This window comes from Crocodylus siamensis, chromosome 1, assembly GCF_052110815.1.
Source record: "Crocodylus siamensis isolate JL-2025a chromosome 1, ASM5211081v1, whole genome shotgun sequence".
Lineage (NCBI taxonomy): Eukaryota > Metazoa > Chordata > Crocodylia > Crocodylidae > Crocodylus > Crocodylus siamensis.
The window spans coordinates 317116468-317130594 of NC_143395.1; the positions used below are offsets into that span (position 1 = coordinate 317116468).

A 14127-nucleotide genomic window follows, 5' to 3' on the forward strand; every position below is an offset into this window, starting at 1 on the left:
CCGGCCTGGGCAACCCCGCCCGCACCTGGCTTCCTGAATGGAACTCGCTACGTCACTGCCGACGGACGGCGGCCCCACCCACCTTTTGCTCCGGGAAGTTCCTGATCCCCGCCTCTCGCGCATGCACAGTCTCACCAGCTCCCGGGACACTTGAGAGTTCCGCTAGGAAGACCCCACCCCGCGAGCCCAGCCCCCTGGGCGTGCGCGGCTGAACGTCATCAACTCGCTGCGGCTGCGCGGCCCCGCCCCGCGCTCTCGGGAGCCAAAGGGGTGGTGCCCAGGCTTGGCACAACCCCACCCCCGGAAGTAGTGGGCAGCTGGCAACCGCGGCTGGGCAGGCGGGGTAAGTTTCCGAGGCGGCCAGGCTGGCTGGTGAGAGCCGACAGGGCGGGGTCGGAGCCGTTAACGGCTCATCTTGGCGGGAGAGCGGCAAGAGAAGCGCTTTTGTGCGCCGGCGATTAGTCTGGAGCCGGCCACGTGTGTGATGTCTCGCGGGTTGCGACATCACGTGCCACGTGTCAACCAATGAGGGGCTGGCAGCCGTAAATTTAAATACGTGGGGCGCGGGGCTCCCTCTCCACTTATTAAAACCAAGTGCTTGGGAGAGGTAGTGGTACAGGTTTCTCTTCAGGCAGTGCTGAGGGATGCCTGGTGCCTTGTCATTTTCTTGCTCCTGCTAATCTCTCTCCATTTTTTTTACTAGTGCTTTCCTTGTTCCACCTCTTCTTTCCTCTGCTGGCTTGCTGTCTGTTCCTGCCTCATTTATTTCTAAGCCCTGCCGAATGTTTTTAGTTCTTGCAAACAAGCCTTACCTCACCTTATCTGTATGTCTACACCTTAGGTGTAGAAGTGCCCCCCATCTGAGTCTGGTGAGAATCCCTCAGAAACCAAGAGGTGGGAGTGCGCAGTTCTCTTGATCTTGAGCGTGTCTGCCTGCGTTCCAGCTATTTTCTGCTCTCAGGAGTTGTTGGAGATTGCTGTTATGGGTTTGGACTGTCTTTTCCTTAATCTCTTCTCCAGAAATAGGAATCTGTTTTACCTGGTGCCTGGGAATTCCTCTCATCTCTTGTTCAATTTGCACTGAAACAGCTAGACTGATGCATTTGTTCTTAACAGGACCTATCAAAAACTCACAGGTGGCTGGATAATGCATCATCCAGGTGGCTAGATGACCAAAATGCCTTCTTGACATCGCAGGCATTGAATGATTTTACTTTGGAGAAGGGCTGTCCAACTTTGACTTGGCCAGGGGACATGTAGCGGGCCAAGGACTTTATTCGGTGCTTGTCAAGGCCTCTTTCTGTTGGTGAAAATTTTCAGTGTACTTGAAGACTTTCTCACTATTGCTAGACTGTTCATGTACTTCATATTAGTTTTTGACAGAGAGCTGTTTTTATAGGCTTGCTATTATAACTCTTTGGTGGCTTCACCAAAACTAGTGGAATGGTGTTAGGCTTTAATGCTGTGAAAAAGGACCTGGGGGTTATAGTCTACTGCAAACTGCTTATACGTCAACAGTGTGCACTTGCTGCAAGAACAAGCTTATAAGCATACAGTAGTGGTTCTGTGCAGGGTGCCATAAGATCACTTTAAGGATGCTGCACAATATTAGCATTGTCAGGTGTGCAAACACCTACATTTGATGCACAAAAGTAAACCCAGACACTTACAAATAGGGACCTATTTAAAACATGGTTTCTCAATTTTCACAGTAACTGCAACTACCAGCAGCTTCCATATTCACCATAAAAAATAGCAATTCCTGAGATTTTTGTGGGAAGGCCCCTCTGTCACCCCCAAAAAGCTTACTAGTATTCAAAAAGCAGGGTAATCCCTTTAGCCATAGAGCACATGGTTTCAGAGATGGCTACTGAGAGGCTGAGCTAGTGACATTAAATTAAGTGAAGGCGCTGGTCTTCAAAGCAGAAGGGTTTCAGTGTCATCTTTTAATGCTGCAGTTTGAAAATCATGAGTGAAAAGAAATTCAAGAAGGCTAAATACATTTCAGCTCAGGATCATGTAAAGCAGTTTCCTGTAGGAACTTTGCATGCAGGTGCGCTACATTGTTTTGTTCATCATGCAATGCAGATGTGTTTAGGATAAATAGCACTGATTGGCATTTTAGAATCCAAATAGCGTATAAAGGGAAAGGCTGCTGCAGAGGCTGAAGGTCAGAGCAAGAAACGAGCAACTATGTCCTCAGTCTTTAAAAGAGCCCCATAAAATAGTTTGACAAGAGGCTACATTTGTGCTAGTGGAGACACTCATGGCTGCCAACATTCTTCTGGAGAAAATTGATAACCCTAAGCTAAGGGGCTACTTGAACAAACATGTGTCAAATGCTGGTGGTTTCCCACATGTGAACCACCTTCACCAAGATTATCTACCAGGCGTAATTGTGTTTGCATATTCAGTCTACAAGATATGCACTGGTAGAATATGAATCACTCTCAGTTGTAGCAGACAAAGCAACAGATGCCCAAAGTAACTATATTCTGCACATTTTATTTCTACCTGGAAGCTGGACAGACTGTGACCTGCCTGTTTTTCAAACAGAGCCCATTTGCCTTGCATTTGTTAACTTTTCTACCATGGCATGAGCTATAGTAAAAGCGCTTGTACATACACTATGGCTTAGATTTAATAATACCTCAGCATTTCTGTCTGATAGTGCACCGTATATGTGCAAAGCTTTCTCTGATGTGCTCCATGGAATGATGAACAGGTGACATGAATTGTGTTGGACATGTCAGGTAATATCTGGCCTACACGTTTTTCCTGATGTGGATAGCCTGGTTTCCTTTTTTTTTTAAAAAGCATTTAAACATTGCCCGGGCCATAAGCTTTGATATAAGGAGTCTGTCACCAATCAAATTGGGGATCTGTATGTGACTGTGTCACTTCCACCAGAGCCAGTGCTTACAAGGTAGAATTCATGGTCTAATGCAGTTTGTTACCCCTCAGAAAATATGAATACTACCAGCAATTTGTGTGCGAGGAGCTTGAAATAACACCCAGTACAGTGTATGTTTAAACTAGCCATAGTTTACAAAATGTTGAAGATCAAGCTAAGTTTGTGGCTGAAAATGTGATCCATTTTAAAAAGGAGCTTCGAACAAGATTTGAAAGTTGGCAGGCTTTAATCTACTAAGCACACAACAAGCTGATGGGTGTGATAAGTTGGGTCAGACGAGGAGGCATCACTACAAATTTCAAACTGTCATTGTGAAAACCAGTGGAGATGAGAACTGGTCTAGGCAATAGTTGCAAAGTTGAATCCAGTATTACAAGGATGACTAGTAACTACCACCACAGTTTAAATAACTGGCTGGCTCCCTATTTTTAGTTCTGTTTGCATTTTTGACCCAAATCGGGTGCCTTTTCTGCGTTTTGACCTTCAACTATTGAAATCAATCCCTGGATGGCAGAAGGATCATGACAAGGAACATACTGCTTACATGAACTTTGTCAGAGTGCCAGATGCCTTTGACTGACTGTTTTAAGAGTCTATTTCTAATTAGTTTCCACATCTCTACAACTTGGCAAAATGGTGCCTTGCCATTCCAACCAACTGCAACTGTCAGTGGATGCTAGTGTTTAACAACCAACATGAATCGTTTCTATGAAGATCAACATCATTTAGTAGTACTCAACTTTTTATAGAATGCTAATAATAAATTATGATGATATTAGTTGAAATTCATATTGTGTGTAAATTTATATTCATAACGTATTTCAATTTAAATTTAATACTTAGGTTTTTTTATAATGCAGTAATGTATTTGATATTTCAATGGATTTTGCTATTTAAATGCTGCAGTATTTGCCTTGTGGCCCATCAACAGTGAAAGGTAGGGCTGCCAGAGCCTCTTAAGCTGTCAGTGGCAAGTGGTGGGGAGGGCCTACTGCAAAAAGACCACAAAATTGGCTTTGCATGCCACGAGTGGCCCACAAAAATCCTTTTGTCTTGCCACGGTTTACGTAGGTCTCTACAATAGGTACTTTTTTATGTCAAATACTAAAAACTCCAAGTGGTAATGTCTCTTATCGTGTAGGCTTTGTGTTAACATACTGCATTACTCACTGGCTTTGGGATGATTCTGTTGCAGTGATTCTCAACCTTTTTAGACTCGAAGCACCCTAGAGAAAATGTCAGGTCTTAACTTTCACTTATTCCTTAAGTATGGAAAAATAATAGAGTAACTCTGCCATTGCAAAGAACTGAGAGCGCAATTGGTCCAAATACTTTTGACACTATGCATTCCCGTTTGAAATGTCTAGGTTTATCTTGTGAATCGTATGTAGATAGTTGCATACTCAATAGTGCTAACAGTGAGTGGCAGCCCATGGTATTCTTGAAAGGATCTCGTGGGACTTTGGGGTACCATAGGACCCTGGGTAAAAATTGCGATTTTACTGTATACCACCCGCTTTTGGTCACGTTTCTCCAAAGCTGCTTTTTTGATCTCATGGGATTACATAACATGTGGCTGCACAAACCAGCTGCAGTCTCATCAAATCTGTATCCTTGTACATATGAACTATCAAAACTGTTCCAACATTGCTCTGCCAATATGTCTCAGTTTGGTAATGGACAAATGTATCTAGGTTTAAAAACGTGCTTCAGTCTAGCATCCCTACTGAATGAAGCTGAAATTACTAATTCATGTTATAACACTGTTGTCATGCAGTAATAATTTTATTGTTCTGATTGTTTTGGATTTGAACCAGTGAGATGAAGAGAAGTTGACAGGCTTCATGCTGTAACGTCAACTCATGAGCTAGCATCAGCTCTTGAGTATCCAGCTTCCTTCAGGCCTTCGGGAAAAGCAAGTAACTCCCATGTGCTTACTGAGAGTGCAGGAGCAAGCCACCCCAATGTGCAAAAAGACTAGCAAGTATGGCAGAAGACCAGCTTGACTTACCAGGGAACACCAGTACAGACTGGAGGCTGACTGGCTGGGCAGCAGCTCTGCAGAAAGGACCTGGGGTTCCAGTGGACAATACACTGAATAGGAGCCAAAAGTGTGCCCTTGTTGCCAAGAAAGCTAATGGTGTACTAGGCTGCATTGGTAGGAGTGTCACCAGCAGATCAAAGCTAAATCGCAAAGAGGAAGCTTATAAGAAGTGGAAACTTGGACAAACAACTAGGGAGGAGTACAGGTAGTCCTCAGACTTACGACACAATTGGTTCCTGAAAAACATTTCTTAAGTTGAAACGTTGTAACTCGGAACCAATTTTCTCATAAGAAACAATGTTATAAATGGGGGGTTGGTTCGTGAACCAAGGCCTGATACCCTATTTTTATGAAAAATACCCCAGAATTTTGTATTCAGCCAACTATAGATAAGTAATATAGCTACATTAATGTATTTATATTGTGAATAGCAATCATTGATTTGGAAGCACTTCTCTGAGGTGACTTTGCTGGACTTTTTGAAGGGCTCTTGGTTGGACTTTTTGAAAGGTTCTTGTCTGGAGTCTTTGCAGGATTCTTGTCTGCTTTTTTAAAGAAAGTGTCCAAGCAAGTTTGGACAGATGTTCTCCAGGGAGATAAGCAACATGGTTAACTTGTTTGCTGGCATGGCATCACATTGGATTAAGTGTTGTAAAGTCAAAATTGACGTCATAAAGTTGAAACAGGGTATCAATTTATAAACGTTGTAAGTGCAAAACGTTATAACTCATACAGGCAGTCCTTGACTTACAATGTTTTAAGAGTATTGCTTCAGCATCCAGAGATTAAATCAAGCAGGCCAAAGTAATTGGAGTCACAGCTAGCAAGGGACATGAAGAGTTTCTACGAGTATGTCAGTAACAAGAGGAGGATCAAGGACATTGTGGGGGAGGCAACCTAGTAAGAAACAGTGCAGTAGAGGCTGACAAGGTTCTTAGATGTGCACTGATACATCTGTCTGATATCGGATCGGCACCGATATAAAGGACATTGACTGTATTGGAAATCGGCATTATTTTTTGCCTAATGTGGCTAATAAATGCCCTGTGCATGTGCACAGTCGCAGCACAGCAGCTTGGAGAGCTGCATCCAGCTGGTTCATCTGTTGTGGTGGAAGGGTAGCAGGGAGGGAAGAGGTGTGGGGAAGACAGATTGAGGTCCCTGCAATGAGGAAGGGAGTGGGGCTGGGACTCAGGCAGGCGCTGCCCAGCTGGGGTGGGCCAGGACATGGGATAGAGCTGCAGCTTGTCTGGGGAGCATGCACCCCAGGAGGGCATGGGGGGCATGTGCCCCTGGATCTCCACAGGGTGGGGCAGAGCAGGCTGCTTGTATGGGCTGGGGCCAGGGCTGTGCTTGGGGTGGGCAGTGACAGTGCTGGGAGTGGGTGTTGGGGGGCTACGGTGAATTGGGGGGGGGTTGCAGCCTCCTCACATAGTCCCCCTCCCAGCGAAGCTGCCACTCACCCTGACCGCAGCCTGGTTCCAGCCCCCCTGCCGGAGAAACCCAGCACTGCCGCAGTGGCAGCCTGCCTTCTCCCCATGCAGGTCCACAGGCATGTTCCCCCCATGCTTTCCCAGGGTGTGCACAGTGGCGGGAGCCGCCCCCACTCCTTCCACCCTTCCAGACGAGCAGCAGCTCCGTATTGTGCCTTGCCCCAGCTGGGCAGAGCCTCAGCCCCACTCCCTCCCCCCCCATCGCCATTTCTTCTCCCTCCCCTTCTACCACAAAGACTTACCAGCAAGACACTGCTCTTCAAGCTGTCGGGCTACGTATCAGAAATCGGATCGGTGTCAGCCAACAGGCCTCCTTAAAAATCAGCTACCAGTATCATCCCCAAAAATATCTATTGGTGCACCCCTACTTTTATTAGGCCAACTCAGATAACCATGCTGATGGTTCTGTTGTGGGTTGTAGCAGTTGTGGGGGTGGTGGAGATATGCTGGTTGGTTTGATATTTCTTGTCATGGCATAGTCTGGATCCATTTGGTGTGTTTTGGGCTATAAGAAATTTGCTTCTGGTGATGAGGTTGGCGAGGTTCGGTGCTTGTTTGAAGTCTAGGGTGGGTGGTTCTGGGAAGATCTCTTTAAGAACCGGGGCTTTTTCTAGTATGGATTGCAGTTGTTTGAGGATTTTCCTTATAGGTTCCAGGGAGGGGTGATGTATCATAACCAGTGGTGTGCAATTCATGGGGGTTTTCCTTCTGTACTGCAGCAGTTCCTCATGTGGTATCTGGGTGGCTCGTTCAAAAGTATGATCTGTCTCTCTGGAGGAGTGTCCTTGTTGAGTGAAAGCCTTTTATGATATTTGTGAGGTGGCAATCATGGGTGTTCTCGGTGCAAATTCTGTGATACTTGAGGGCTTGGCTGTATATTACAGCTTTCTTGGTGTGTTTAAAGTGATTGCTGATTCTGTGCAGATATGTATGTTGGTTTGTGGGTTTCTTGTATATCGTGGTCTGTATTTTACTATTCTGGATAGCGTGGGTGACTGGTGTCACCTTACAGGGGTAGCACCAGCACTCCTGCCTGCCCCCCCCCCCCCCACACACACTCATCACTGAACCGGTGAATGCAGCCAGCCGGGAGGGGGTGCACATGCACCCCCATCCACGCCCTACACGTTGCCACTGCTGGACAGTGATCATCGTATCTAAAAAGGAGATGTTGGTGCTGGAGTATTCAAGAGACAGTCTGATGGAGGGGTGATGATTGTTGAATTGCTGATGGAACTCAGTCGGAGATTGCAGGTATTCAGTCCAAATGATGATGTCATCAAAGTACTCGATGCCTTTTTCACCTCAGTCTTCACAGGCAAGGTCAGCTTCTAGACTATTGCACTTGACGACAATTTGGGGAGGAGGTGAGCAGCCAACAGTGGTGGAAGTATAGGTTGGAGACTGTTTAGAAAAGCTAGATGTGTACAAGTCCAAGGGCCTGAATGGGATGTACCTGAGGGTGCTGAGGGCATTGGGAAATGTGATTGCAGATATGCACACATGGCCAGTGTGATTGCAGAGCCATTGGCTATCATCTTTGAAACCTCATGGCAACTGGGAGAGGTCTTGGACAATTGAAAGAGGGCAAATATACTGCCCCTGTTTAAGAAAGGGAAAAATGAGGATCCAGGGAACTATAGACTGGTCAGCCTCACCTCAGTGAGCAGGTCCTCAAGGAATCCATTTCTAATCACTAGGAGGAGAAGGTGATTAGGAACAGTCAGTGTGGATTCACCAAGAACAGGTCATGCTTGACCAGCCTGATTGCCTTCTATGATGAGATGACTGGCTCTGTGGATGCTGGGAGACTAGGTGTATGGTCTCCCACAACATTCTTGCAGGCAAGATAAGGAAGTATGAGTTGGATGAACAGATTGTAAGGTGAATATAAAACTGGCCAGATCATTAGGCTCAGATACCTGCTTGGCAGCTGGTATCCAGTGGAGTGTCCCACAGGTTGACCTTAAGGCCATTTTTGTTTAATATCTTCATCAATAACGTGGAAGATGGCATAGAGTGCATCATGAGCAGGTCTGTAGATGACACCAAGCTGAAAGCTGTAGTAAATATGCTAGAGGGTAGGGTTGGGATTCAGAGAGACCTAGACAAATTGGAGGATTGGGCCAAAGGAAACCTCATGAGGTTCAGTAAGGACAAATGCAAAGTCCTGCACTTGGGACAGAACAGGCCCATGCACCAATACAGGCTGGGGGCTGACTGGTTAGGCAGCAGCTCTGCAGAAAGCACCTGAGGTTCCAATATGCTGAGTATGAGCCAACAGTGTCTCCTGTTGCCAAGAAAGCTAATAGCATACTGGGCTGCATTGGTAGGAGTGTCGCCAGCAGATCAAAGGAAGTGATTGTTCCCCTCTGTTCAGCACTGCTGAGGCCACATCTGAAGTATTATGTCTAGTTTTGGGCTCCCAACTACAGGAAGGATGTGAACAAATTGAAGAGTTCACAAAGCTTATTTAGTCTGCAGCAGAGAAAAATGCGGGGGGGATTTAACAGCAGCCCTCAACTACCTGAAGGGTGGTTCCAAAGAGGATGGAGCTACACTGTTCTTTGTGGTGCCACATGACAGAACGAGGAGCAATGGTCTCAAATTGAATCTTCATCCTTGGAGGTTTTTAAGAACGGGCTAGACAGTTCCCTTGGCTGGGATGATCTATTTGGAGATGGTCTTGCTTTGAGCAGGGGGTTGGACTACGTGACCTCCTGCAGTCCCTTTCAACTTTAACTTTCTATGATTCTGTGTCTATCATTTTATAATTAGTGAAAATAGAGGCTAAGTTTTTAAATTTTGGATACTTGCTCAGTGCCTATTTTGATACCTGTTTAGAAACCAGCATATCCAGTTAGTCTTGAGACCCTTTGCAAATCAGATTGTTTATTAAGTGCCCAACTTTAGGCACCTTGCCTACAAATTGTGGATTAAAAGAATGCTCAAGGACTGTAGACTTCAGTGTTGACCTTACTGTGATATGAAACAGTGGATAAGAACTTTAAAGCTGATTTAATTCAGTATGAATTTTTCTGCATTGTTTAGGAATTATGCATATCCTAGGTGTATATATTTTACTGTTCACCTAAGTTAGTTGTTCATGTGTATATAGCTCAACCTTCAGCATGCCTTTTGAATGTTGATAATTCTTTCTGAGAAATGTTGGTACATACTCTCATAGGCTGTACATTTTAAAGAATTTATTGTTTTAGGTATTTTCACTTAAATTCCACTATGGCATTCTTTCATCTTATAGTTTACTGCCATAGTTTATTCTCCTTTCCATTTGCATGATTTAGCTTAGACTTTTATTTTCTGGAGGATACCTTTTTGACTTGATTTTAACACTCATGTCTTGTTATTTCTCCACTCTCTTTCTTAGTTTCATGCTTTCCCTTTTTTCCCCCCCCAAAGGTCATGTACAACTTATCCTCATGGGTTAAGGTATGCTTATGTAGCCTCCGTGCTGATTTTCTTTTCTTACTGTGGCCATTTAAGGTCTCTTTTTTTTCATTTTCTTTTTTTCTTTTAAAGAAGAAATCCCTGAGTTCTAAAATTTAGATTCAAAGCTAGTTTTTTTTAATAGGATTTGAGAATGTTGAGCTTAACAGAGATTTTTTTTTATGGAGGCTCAACTATAGGTGGTACTTGACCCAACTTATGCATTAGGCAGCATTAAGGTAGAACTGTGGGAGCCAAGCACTTGAGAAGATCAAGCTTTAAATGAACAATTTAAATCCACCGACCACACACTTTTTTGTCTAAATGAGGTACCACAAGTAGAGACCCTTCTGAGCATAACTAAATTTAGGATGTTGCTATTTTTTAATGGACCTGAGCTTTCTTTCTATTGAATTGCATATTAAGCAGTCTTATAAACAGTCCCATTTGTTTGAGTCTCTGACACAGTACTTTTTGGTCATAACCTAGTAGGGATGTAAATGGTTACATAATGATTATAATTCTATTTGCTGCTCACCGTTTACTGTTTAGTGACCTCCAGCAGAAACGGCCTCAACCCCTTATGTCTTCACTGTGCTCCTGGCACTATGTGAGCACAGGCCACTGGTGGAGAGCCATGTTTGGGAGGTGGCCAACACAGCTTTCATAAATTTCATAGACATTAGGGCAGGAAGGGACCTCAGGAGATCGAGTCCAGCCCCCTGCCCAAAGGGCAGGAAGTCAGCTGGGGTCATAGGATCCCAGCAAGATAAGCATCCAGTTTATTCTTGAAAGTGTTCAATGTAGGTGCTTGAACCACCTCCGCTGGCAGACTGTTCCAGACCTTGGGGGCTCGGACAGTAAAGAAATTCTTCCTTATGTCCAGCCTGAAACGGTCTTGCAGGAGTTTGTGACCATTTGACCTCGTCATCCCTTGGGGTGCTCTGGTGAACAAACGTTCCCCCAGATCCTGGTGCTCACCCCGATAAACTTATACCTGGCCATCAGATCACCCCTGAGCCTACGCTTTTCCAGGCTAAAGAGTCCCATGGCTCTCAGCCTGTCATCGTAAGATCTGTTTTCCTGACCTCTGATCATGCGCGTGGCTCTCCTCTGGACTCTCTCAAGCTTCTCCACATCCTTTTTGAGTTGTGGAGCCCAAAACCGGACGCAGTACTCCAGCTGCAGCCTCACCAAGGCTGAGTACAAGGGGAGAATGACGTCCCGGGATTTGCTTGAGAAGCATCTATGGATGCAATCCAGCGTTTTGGTCGCTTTACTAGCCGCAGCATCGCATTGGAGGCTCATGTTCATCTTGTGGTCAATGATGACCCCCAAGTCTCTTTCTTCTGTACTGCTATCCAACGTAGCACTGCCAAGCCTATAAGGATGCTGCAGGTTTTTCCTCCCAAGGTGAAGAACCTTGCATTTTTCGGTGTTAAACACCATCAGGTTCTCGTCTGCCCATTTGCGGAGCTTGTCCAGGTCAGCCTGGATCACCTGCCTATCTTCTGGCGTGGATGCTTTGCCCCAGTCCACTCCTGACTCCAATGTCCATTAATGAAGATGTTGAACAGGATGGGTCCCAGGACAGAGCCTTGAGGGACCCCACTGGTCACAGGGCACCACGATGAGTGACTGCCATCGATTACAACCCTCTGGGTCCAACCACGGAGCCAGTTTCCCAGCCAGTGGATCATGGTGGAGCCAAGGCCACAACTGGGCAGTTTGGCCAAGAGGTGATCGTGGGATACCAGATCAAAGGCTTTTTTGAAGTCAAGATATATGACATCAATCTCTTCTCCCTTGTCCAGGTGATAGGTCACCTGGTCATAGAAGGAAATGAGAGTGGTCAAACAAGACCTACCCGCAACAAACCCGTGCTGGCTATCCGTTAGAACATTAGCCTGGGCCAGTCCATCAAGGATGGCCTCCTTAATAAACTTTTCTAAGATCTTCCCCAGGATAGAAGTTAGGCTAATGGGCCTGTAGTTAGCTGGATCCACTCTCCTCCCTTTCTTGAAGATCGGCACCACATTGGCCTTCTTCCAGTCTTCGGGCACTACACCAGAGCGCCAGGAGTTTTCAAAGATCCGTGCCAGGGGCTGGGCTATGACACTTCCCAGCTCCTTGAGTACCCTGGGGTGCAGATTGTCAGGGCCGGCTGACTTGAAGGTATCCAGCTTCTCAAGGTGTTCCTTCACAAGGTCAGCATTTATGGAGGGGAGGGGATCCCCATCACCCAGATCTCCCTGTCCCATAGCAGGCATGGGCGTCCCATGGGACTGATGAAAGACTGACGCAAAGTACCTATTTAATAGGTTGGCTTTTTCCTGGGCGTCAGTTGTAAGTTGGCCCATCTGGTTTAGCAGGGGTCCAACATTGTCCTTGCTTTTCCTCCGGCTCCCCACATATCTGAAAAAGGACTTTTTGTTGTCCTTGATGCTTGAAGCTAGTTGGAGTTCAGTTGCAGCCTTGACTTTCCTCGTTTGCTCCCTGCAGGACTGGACCAGCGCAGAATAATCCTCCTTGGAGGTGAATCCCGTCCTCCATCCTTTGTAGGCTTTCCTTTTTAGCTGTAGGAGGTCCGCTAGGTCCCTGGAGAGCCAGGGGGGCTGCTGTGCCTTCTTGCTGCCTTTCCTCCGTGTTGGAATAGATTTAGCTTGTGCATTGAGGATCGCTTCCTTAAGAAGCAACCACTCTTCTTGAACTCCCATCTCCCTGGGGTCATGGTCCCTGAGGGCCTGACCTACTAGCCTCTTGAGCTTGTCAAAGTCGGCTTTTCTGAAGTCAAGGACTTCTGTGTTGCTGACTGACTTGCCAGCTTTACGGCGGATGGTGAAGGTGATCAGCTCGTGGTCGCTGTCACCCAGCTTCCCATCGATCACTAGGTCGCCGATTAGGTCGTCCCCCGTAGCCAGTACCAGGTCGAGCAGCGCTTTGCCTCTCGTTGGCCCATAGACTTCTTGAGTCAGGTAGAGGTCATCCACGCACGAGAGAGAGCTTTGCGACCGCTTGGATTTTGCTGAGTGATCTTCCCACGAGATGTCCGGGTAATTGAAGTCACCCATGACAACCAAGGTCCTGGAGCAAGCGGCCTCAGTCAGTTCCTGGGCGAACTCCTGGTCAAGCTCGGGACTTTGAGTGGGAGGTCTGTAGTAGACTCCCACTGTTGTGTCCCCTGTGCCGTTTTTCCCACGAATTTTTACCCAGAGGGTCTCTAGCTGTCCATGCCGTTTGCCAACATCAGCTTGCAGGGACATGTAGCTTTCCTTCACATAGAGAGCTACACCCCCACCCCTTTTGTCAACACGATCCCTCCTGTACAGGTTATAGCCCTCTATACCCGTGGTCTAGTCATGGATGGAGTCCCACCAGGTCTCCTTTATCCCAGTGACATCATAGTTGAGCCACTAGGGGCCACTGCGCAGCTGTGGAGCCCTCTGGGACTGGGGCTAGGGCTGGAAACCTCCTATGCCCAGAGCCTGTTGCCATGGAGAAGGAGGGAGGAAGGGTGGGAGGGAAGTGCTATGCTCCCCACAGGGGTCAGGTGGGGCCTTCCTGCCACAGCAGCAAGACTTCCAACCTCATGGTGAGTTTGCCTGGCCCCCCTGCAGCACCAGGGTTCAGGCAAGGCAGCTGTCTCAGCCACCTGCGGAGGGTTTGGATTGAGAGTGTGGTCGGGGGTAGAAAGGTAAGAAAGATTTATTGACTTAAGAAAAACACAGCTACGCTTAGAAACAAGACAAACAATGACAGACAAAAGCAATTTGCATTGGCAACCTATCGGCATCCCTCTGCCTGATGGGGACAGCAAGCTTCTCTTTTCACAGAGTTTAGTGAGGTCAGGCGTTCCCAAACGACACTGTCTGAGGGGTACTGGGAAGAACCCTGGAATGCAGTTCTTGGGCTCCTTGAGGTCCATGGGCCTATTGATCCAGGCAACAGCTAACTAATTCTTTTCACAGAGCTGCAGCTTTCTTCTGAATGGTTTCCAAATATTCCAGCTAATTTATAGCTTCTGAAGGACACTGATAATGTACGACCACTTAGATTCCTTTTACTTCAACTGTTCTTAGACTGACCAATAGCAGTACAGATAAGGTAATTTTAACTATGCCACAGGGCCTTACTACTTAAGGGCTTTGCTAAATTTACTAGGCCTTACTTTATACAAGGCCTCACTACATCTTAAACTATAATTTGGCTTTTAGCAATAACTTATAGCT

The 14127-nt window shown here is 46.4% G+C and overlaps 1 protein-coding gene across 4 annotated transcripts in view; it reads left to right on the forward strand.

The window, feature by feature from the left end:
* The first annotated feature begins 222 nt into the window (after positions 1-222).
* The window catches only part of GGACT (gamma-glutamylamine cyclotransferase), a 40311-nt gene continuing 26406 nt past the window's right edge, over positions 223-14127 (forward strand). The window contains exon 1 of one of the 4 annotated variants that reach the window (XM_090022786.1): positions 223-343. The gene's annotated coding sequence lies outside the window, so the exon portion shown is untranslated. The remainder of the gene's footprint in view (positions 344-14127) is intronic. The other 3 variants (XM_090022753.1, XM_090022761.1, XM_090022778.1) reach the window with 3 other exon arrangements.